Source organism: Girardinichthys multiradiatus, chromosome 23 (assembly GCF_021462225.1).
Source record: "Girardinichthys multiradiatus isolate DD_20200921_A chromosome 23, DD_fGirMul_XY1, whole genome shotgun sequence".
NCBI lineage: Eukaryota > Metazoa > Chordata > Actinopteri > Cyprinodontiformes > Goodeidae > Girardinichthys > Girardinichthys multiradiatus.
In genome coordinates this window covers 31618824-31627338 of record NC_061815.1, presented here as the reverse complement: position 1 = coordinate 31627338, position 8515 = coordinate 31618824, and the positions used below count along the sequence as shown (strand labels likewise).

The 8515-nt window shown below is 44.5% G+C and overlaps 1 long non-coding RNA gene across 1 annotated transcript; it reads left to right on the top strand.

Moving 5' to 3' along the window:
* The first annotated feature begins 380 nt into the window (after window positions 1-380).
* On the top strand, window positions 381-1739 carry LOC124860932. The gene is made up of 2 exons (XR_007036504.1): window positions 381-814; window positions 906-1739. It is a non-coding gene; the product is annotated as an uncharacterized LOC124860932 (long non-coding RNA).
* Window positions 1740-8515: the final 6776 nt, after the last annotated feature.

Sequence of the window (8515 nt, the reverse complement as noted above, 5' to 3'; positions counted from 1 at the left end):
ACCTCCTCAGGCATTCATTTTACTAATTTTTTAAGCTTCCTTTTTGACCGTCTCGTTTTGCTGTGGTCTCCGTAAATGCAAATGAGGTACTTTACACCCCGCCCCCCTCCAGGCTGCGGAGCCATACAAGATGACATTACTTTACTTGCCCTCGATAAATATCAACAAATGTCTAAAAAACAAGTATATACAAAATCATTGCACCAACAATGTTCTACGTGTACTAATGCATGAGAACAACAGCATTAAACTAATATTTTAAGCTATCAAATCCAACAAGCAACAGCGATGGTTCATTAACAGGCTTTTGCTGAGCTGCAATCATCTAAATCAGGTGTGTTAAAGCAGGGCAACGTCTGGACCTTGCGAGGACTGACTATGAACACCCCTGCCCTAGTAGGCTACATGAAAAATGTAAATTCTTAAATAATAGTAGAGAAAAGTTGAGGAATTCACAGTAGCAACAAAAGATGTAATCCCATTACTAATGTTACTGACAATATTTTTACTCAAACTACATGTAAGATACCTTTTAAAATGTTAATGCTACCACAAATTGAAAGCACACAAATTTAAAAACATGACCCCAACATAGTTAAAGAGTTAGCTAACACTAGCATCACGAGCATCACTGAATGCATTTGGATCATTTGTTTTCCAAGGCAAAAAGGGCAACCACACAGATTACAAAACTGATGTGTTTAATATTGTTATTCAAAACATACAATAAGGTAAAGTCTTTAAGAGCTAAAAGCGAGCACACAGCCCTAACATTAGCAGGAGTCACGAAGCTATGCTATCAAAACAACAGCAGGTAAGTTATATCAACACCTCAACAATCAAGCTTGCGGTAATTTTACCGTTGTCTGCAGCTTACCTCTTTGCTCTGTCCATCGCTTCCATAGACAGAAGGAACTGACCCCTGAGACAGACGGAGTATTTCGGCTAATCCTCATTCACACTAGCCGAGGTTGCTGAAATACTCCTCCCTGAAGTGCTTCACACAAACGAAGAGGACATTCCCCACTGATGTCGGCACATTTCCATGAAAAATAAAATTTAACCAGGCATTCCGAAGAGGTTCTGATCCCGGGGGATGGTGTAATGACTGGTGTGGGTTAATACACCCGACAACAGAACATTTCGACTTTTCCGCTTGCTGCTTCGGCATCCTTCAACTCGAACTACAAGAATACTGCGAGAAAAAAAATGCCGGATTCGCTGGATTGGTTAGCAGGAAGTCCATGACCATCTTTAAAAGTTCCACAGAAAATACTGTGACTTAATAGAGAACGAAACGTAATAGAAAATGGAAAAATATTAAAAGGGCTCCAACATAGTTATCATCCTTGTAGAGCTCTGAGATCTGAAGATCAAATGCTTTTGGTTGTTCCTGGAACTGGACTTCTGACAAGGGGAGACAAAGCCTTTTCAGCTTCAGCTAAACTCTGGAACGTTCTCTTTCTTTCTGTGAAGTCTACCAGAACAAATTAATTTAAATCTCTTTTAAAAACTCGTCTTTTAACGCTGGCTTTTAATTTCAGAGAGCATGACAATGAGGCCAGTCCTTGCAATGTTTTTTGCATTTAATTGTTTATTTTATTGTTGTTTTTGTGTATGTGTTGTTATTATTACTGCTTTTATTGTTATGATTTTGTCTCATATTTTTATTCACCTGTTCAGCACTTCCATTGCCTTGGTATGTTAATGTGCTTTTTAAATAAAGTTTTGATTTTTGATTGATTCTTTTTAAATATAAAGCTACCAGACGTACGACTTATTTGGGGCCTACTTGTACGTACACTAATTATATGCAAGATGTCAATTAGCAAGTTGTAGGGAAAACATGAACTTTTTGTTACCGTCAAGAAGCTTCTGGCAGAATTCTAACTGGATGTCTTGCAGCTCTTGTTGGCAAATTTTGGTAGAATTCATTTAAAGTGGTATGTTTCTGGACACACACATTGCTTTTTAGCTTAGTCCAAAAAAAGTTAGGCAGGACTGAGGTCGGTATCTTTGGGAAGACCATTCCAGAAGGATAATGTTAGCCTCCTTTTTGGATATTTGTTTTGCACTGTACTGTTGCAACACCTAACTGTGTCTACGTTTCAACAATCTAGTTGCTGAGTTGAAGAATTTGAAAGTAGTTTTCCCTCTTTATTATTCACTCAACTTTGTTGATGCCCCTATAAGACTGGCAGTAAAACAGCCCCACAGGATGACACTCCCACCACCATGCATAACAGTTGCTACAGTGTTCTCTGGCTGTCAAATATATATTTTTCTCATTGTGATCAAATACTTACCACTTTGTCTTGTCTGACCCTAAATCTTATTCTTCAAACATTTGGCTTTTCCATGTGGGCATGCTGCAAGCTTCAGTTGAGCTTGAAGGTGTTGATTTTAGACCAGGGTCACGGCAGGCTTGAGCCTCAGGTCCTGGGTTGTTCCATAACAATGCAACCAATTTCCTTTCATCTGAAAGAGACTAGGATAGTTTTGTCTTCTTCCACACCTTGGCAAAGTGGTGTCACATCTATTAATTAATAGATTATTTAAAATTAATATGACATTCAAGCTCAAGATGAGTAAAGACAACTTTTTATTGTATTTTTAAATGCAGGGACCAAGAACTCTGATGTGACTTAACAGTTGAATTCTGAGAAATGAATCATTTGTTTTTCAAACAAAGTTTTTTATGAGAAAAACACAGGATATAGTGAGATTAACGAGGCACTTAAAGGAAAAAAGTTGTGGTTTCAAAGTAGTTTAAAAAAATCTGGTTTCCTGAAAAAACACCACAATAAAAAAGTATTTATTCCTGCAGGAACAGCTGTGTTTGCCTCTGTGTGAAAAAAAAAAAAAAAACACCACTGTGATTTATAACAGATTGTTGATAAATGCGAGAATGTGTAAATGTCTCCTAATGTGTAGTCAGCATAACTGGCTTTGAATTATTCTTTCTTTCATTTCACTAATCGCTCAGCAGAAGGCGGCAGGGTTGTTACAGGGACTGAAAGGGAGAAGAAATGATTATTTTCAGCCGGCTCTCGGATACAGGTGGGAAAAGGGCAAACTCTCAGCTGGTGACGTTCATCAGCGGCCGCTGGAAAGGTCACACCATGTCTCTTGACGTGCACCCACACCCGTAGGCGTGTTTAACCCAGCTGGATACTCTCCCCTCCCTTCCCCTCAACTTTTCCTGCACAACTAAACACCCCCCCACCACCACCACCATAGCTTTTATTAGCTCCCTTGGGAGAGGCGGCTGCATACCATGTACACACGCAGCACTCCTTTAATGTCCTCGTTCAGAGACTATTGGTGTCGAATCTGCACCGTTTCAGTTCGAATGGATGATTTTTTTTTATTCGGCTCATTCTTCTGTTCAAATTTTTTAAACCACTAAACTCTGGTTCTCTTTCTGCAGAGCTGAAAAAAATTTAAAGTCTGTGGATCACCATTAATGGATATCAGTCACAGTTGGTGTTTCTCTATGCTTTATTGTGGTTCATCCTGATCTGCCAGTTCAGCAGAAAGTTGGAGGAAAAAGAGATAAAAACAGAAGAGTACTTGAATTCCTCAAGTTTCCGCACACTTAAACTAATTTTAATGACGAACCATTTGACTGTGTTTCACCTTTGGTGTTCTTGAGAGCAAACCTGCTATCAATTATAGTAAATCTGATTCTCCTGTCATGGTAGGATTTTCTGATATTTTCTCATTTGCATCCTTGAGCAAAAGCCACATCTTGCAGAGAAATTGCAATGATATAAAAAGGAGTCACTAAGCGTGAAACCCAACTTTAAGGATATCAGTAAGGAGAAGACTAAATAAATAAATTCCCCAATATTATATTGATACCATGGAACACAGGACAGACAGACATCAATGCGGAACCAAAACGGTACAGCGCAAAATTACAAAAAATTGCTTCCTTCCTCCCTGACGACAGGAATCACAGTACCCCTCATAACTGCTACTGAGAGTATTTGCCACATTTCTTTGTTCACTGTCCACCACATGGCCAGACCGGGCCACCTCTGCCACATAGCTAACACCCTTTGGACCTCCTTCTTCAGAAAGGTTGTGATTTAAAGTAACAACAAACTATTAAAGGTTGTTTTTAAACACAGATCACCGCCAGTGCCAATGAGCACATTGATATGTATAATAATGGTATTTAAATGTATATGTTTGACTATAAAGAGGTGGTGAGCAACTTATTAGCTTTCCTTTGTTAGCTAAAACTGCTAACAGCTAATGCAAGTCCCATACAGGTCAAATGTTTACATTTGACTTATCGCCATCTTATGAGAGTCCATAGAAGTTCCTCTTCGCCATTTTAGAAGTCCATTATACCATGTGATAGCTAGTTAAATTCTTAAGATCAATTTTCCAAAAGATTATTGATTTCTGATCCAGCATATAATATTTCCCTGAATCTTATTTACGAAAATAATAGAGGCTAATTAAACAACATTAAGAACCAATGATCCAAAAAGATCGATTTGTAATTTATCAAATCATTCTTTAAAATATTGTTTTAATGGAAATTATGTTATACGGGTCCTTCTCAAAATATTAGCATATTGTGATAAAGTTAATTATTTTCCATAATGTCATGATGAAAATTTAACATTCATATATTTTAGATTCATTGCACACTAACTGAAATATTTCAGGTCTTTTATTGTCTTAATACGGATGATTTTGGTATACAGCTCATGAAAACCCAAAATTTCTATCTCACAAAATTAGCATATCATTAAAAGGGTCTCTAAACGAGCTATGAACCTAATCATCTGAATCAACGAGTTAACTCTAAACACCTGCAAAAGATTCCTGAGGCCTTTAAAACTCCCAGCCTGGTTCATCACTCAAAACCCCAATCATGGGTAAGACTGCCGACCTGACTGCTGTCCAGAAGGCCACTATTGACACCCTCAAGCAAGAGGGTAAGACACAGAAAGAAATTTCTGAACGAATAGGCTGTTCCCAGAGTGCTGTATCAAGGCACCTCAGTGGGAAGTCTGTGGGAAGGAAAAAGTGTGGCAGAAAACGCTGCACAACGAGAAGAGGTGACCGGACCCTGAGGAAGATTGTGGAAAAGGGCCGATTCCAGACCTTGGGGGATCTGCGGAAGCAGTGGACTGAGTCTGGAGTAGAAACATCCAGAGCCACCGTGCACAGGCGTGTGCAGGAAATGGGCTACAGGTGCTGCAATCTCCAGGTCAAGCCACTTTTGAACCAGAAACAGCGGCAGAAGCGCCTGACCTGGGCTACAGAGAAGCAGCACTGGACTGTTGCTCAGTGGTCCAAAGTACTTTTTTCGGATGAAAGCAAATTCTGCATGTCATTCGGAAATCAAGGTGCCAGAGTCTGGAGGAAGACTGGGGAGAAGGAAATGCCAAAATGCCAGAAGTCCAGTGTCAAGTACCCACAGTCAGTGATGGTCTGGGGTGCCGTGTCAGCTGCTGGTGTTGGTCCACTGTGTTTTATCAAGGGCAGGGTCAATGCAGCTAGCTATCAGGAGATTTTGGAGCACTTCAGGCTTCCATCTGCTGAAAAGCTTTATGGAGATGAAGATTTCATTTTTCAGCACGACCTGGCACCTGCTCACAGTGCCAAAACCACTGGTAAATGGTTTACTGACCATGGTATCACTGTGCTCAATTGGCCTGCCAACTCTCCTGACCTGAACCCCATAGAGAATCTGTGGGATATTGTGAAGAGAACGTTGAGACCCTCAAGACCCAACACTCTGGATGAGCTAAAGGCCGCTATCGAAGCATCCTGGGCCTCCATAAGCCCTCAGCAGTGCCACAGGCTGATTGCCTCCATGCCACGCCGCATTGAAGCAGTCATTTCTGCCAAAGGATTCCCGACCAAGTATTGAGTGCATAACTGTACATGATTATTTGAAGGTTGACGTTTTTTGTATTAAAAACAATTTTCTTTTATTGGTCGGATGAAATATGCTAATTTTGTGAGATACGAATTTTGGGTTTTCATGAGCTGTATGCCACAATCATCCGTATTAAGACAATAAAAGACCTGAAATATTTCAGTTAGTGTGCAATGAATCTAAAATATATGAATGTTACATTTTCATCACGACATTATGGAAAATAATGAACTTTATCACAATATGCTAATATTTTGAGAAGGACCTGTATATACTTTTCTGATTTTCCATTGTGATTGGTTGTTTGAGGACATATCAATTATTTGTACTCGTACTCGTTGTCTTCCGCTTATCCAGGACCGGGTCGCGGGGGCAGCAGACTCAGCAGAGACGCCCAGACGTCCCTCTCCCCAGACACCTCCTCCAGCTCCTCCGGGTGGAGCCCAAGGCGTTCCCAGGCCAGCCGAGAGACATAGTCCCTCCAGCGTGTCTTGGGCCGTCCCCTGGGCCTCCTCCCTGTGGGACGTGCCTGGAACACCTCCCGAGGAAGGCGTCCAGGAGGCATCCGGTATAGATGCCCAAGCCATCTCAACTGGCTCCTCTCGATGTGGAGGAGCAGCGGCTCTACTCGGAGCCCCTCCCGGATGGCCAAGCTTCTCACCCTATCTCTAAGGGAGTGCCTGGCCACCCTACGGAGGAAGCTCATTTCAGCCGCTTGTATCTGAGATCTTGTTCTTTCGGTCATGACCCAAAGTTCATGGCCATAGGTGAGGGTAGGAACGTAGACCAACCGGTAAATTGAGAGCTTTGCTTTTCGGCTCAGCTCTCTCTTCACCGCAACGGACCGGTACAGTGCCCCCATCACTGCGGCAGCCGCACCGATCCGTCTGTCGATCTCCCACTCCATTTTTCCCCCACTCGTGAACAAGACCCCAAGATACTTAAACTCCTCTACTTGAGGCAGGAACTCCCCTCCAACCTGAAGAGGACAAGCTACCCTTTTCCGGTCGAGTACCATGGCCTCGGACTTGGAGGAGCTGATCTTCATCCCAGCCGCTTCACACTCGGCTGCGAACCGCCCCAGCGCATACTGTAGGTCTTGGCTAGAGGGGGCCAGCAGGACCACGTCATCCGCAAAAACAAGAGACGAAATACACTGATCCCCAAACCAGAGCCCCTCCGGCCCTTGGCTGCGCCTAAAAATCGTGTCCATAAAAGTTATGAACAGGACCGGTGACAAAGGGCAGCCCTGCCGGAGTCCAACATGCACCGGGAACAGGTCCGACTTAGTGCCGGCAATGCCGACCAAACTCCTGCTCCGCTTGTACAGAGACCGGATGGCCCCTAATAAAGGGCCCCCAATTCCATACTCCTGGAGCACCCCCCACAGGGCATCACGAGGAACACAGTCGAATGCCTTCTCCAGGTCCACAAAACACATGTGAACTGGTTGGGCAAACTCCCATGAACCCTCAAGCACCCTGTAGAGGGTCTAGAGCTGGTCCAGTGTTCCACGGCCAGGACGAAAACCACACTGCTCCTCCTGAAGCCGAGGTTCGACTATCGGCCGGACTCTCCTCTCCAATACCCTGGCGTAGGCCTTACCAGGGAGGCTGAGGAGTGTGATTCCCCTGTAGCTGGAACACACCCTCCGGTCACCTTTTTTATGAAAGGGGACCACCACCCCAGTCTGCCAGTCCAGTGGCACTGTCCCCGACCGCCACGCAATGCTGAAGAGGTGTGTCAACCATGACAGCCTCACAACATCCAGAGATTTGAGGTACTCAGGACAGATCTCATCCACCCCCAAAGCCCTGCCACCGCGGAGCTTTTTAACCACCTTAGTGACTTCAGCCTGGGTGATGAAAGAGTCCAACTCCGAGTCCCCAACCTCTGTTTCCACCAGGGAATTGAGGAGATCCTCGAAGTACTCCTTCCACCGCCTCACGGTACCCGTCTGCCACCTCAGGAGTCCCACAAGTCAACCACAGCTGATAGGACTCTTTCTACAACTTGACAGCGTCCCTTACTGCCGGTGTCCACCACCGGGTTCTGGGATTTTCGTCACAGCAGGCACCGTAGACCTTACGGCAGAGAACATGGTCCACTTGTCTTGTCTATGTCTCCAACATCCCCCGGAATCTGGTCACAGCTCTCCCGGAGGTGGGAGTTGAATACATCCCTGGCCGAGGGCTCCGCCAGACGTTCCCAGCAGCCGATAGCACTGTGCGCTTGGGCCTGCCAAGTCTGTCCGGCTTTCTCCTCCTCCAGCGGATCCAACTCACCACCAGGTGGTGATCAGCGGACAGCTCAGCCCCTCTCTTCACCCGAGTGTCCAAAACATGCGGCCGAAGGTCTGATGATACGCCACCTCTCCCTGTTGGCCACTCCAGAGTAGAAGAGAGTCCAGCCCCTCTCGAGGAGATGGGTTCCAGAGCCCATGCTGTGCGGGGAGGCAGCCCGACTATTTCTAGTCGATATCTCTCGACCTCCGGCACAAGCTCAGGCTCCTTCCCCCGCAGCGAGGTAACATTCCACGTCCTTAGAGCCAGCCTAAGCATCCGGGGATTGGGCCGCTGAGGTCTCCAACTTCGTCCGCCGCCCAAT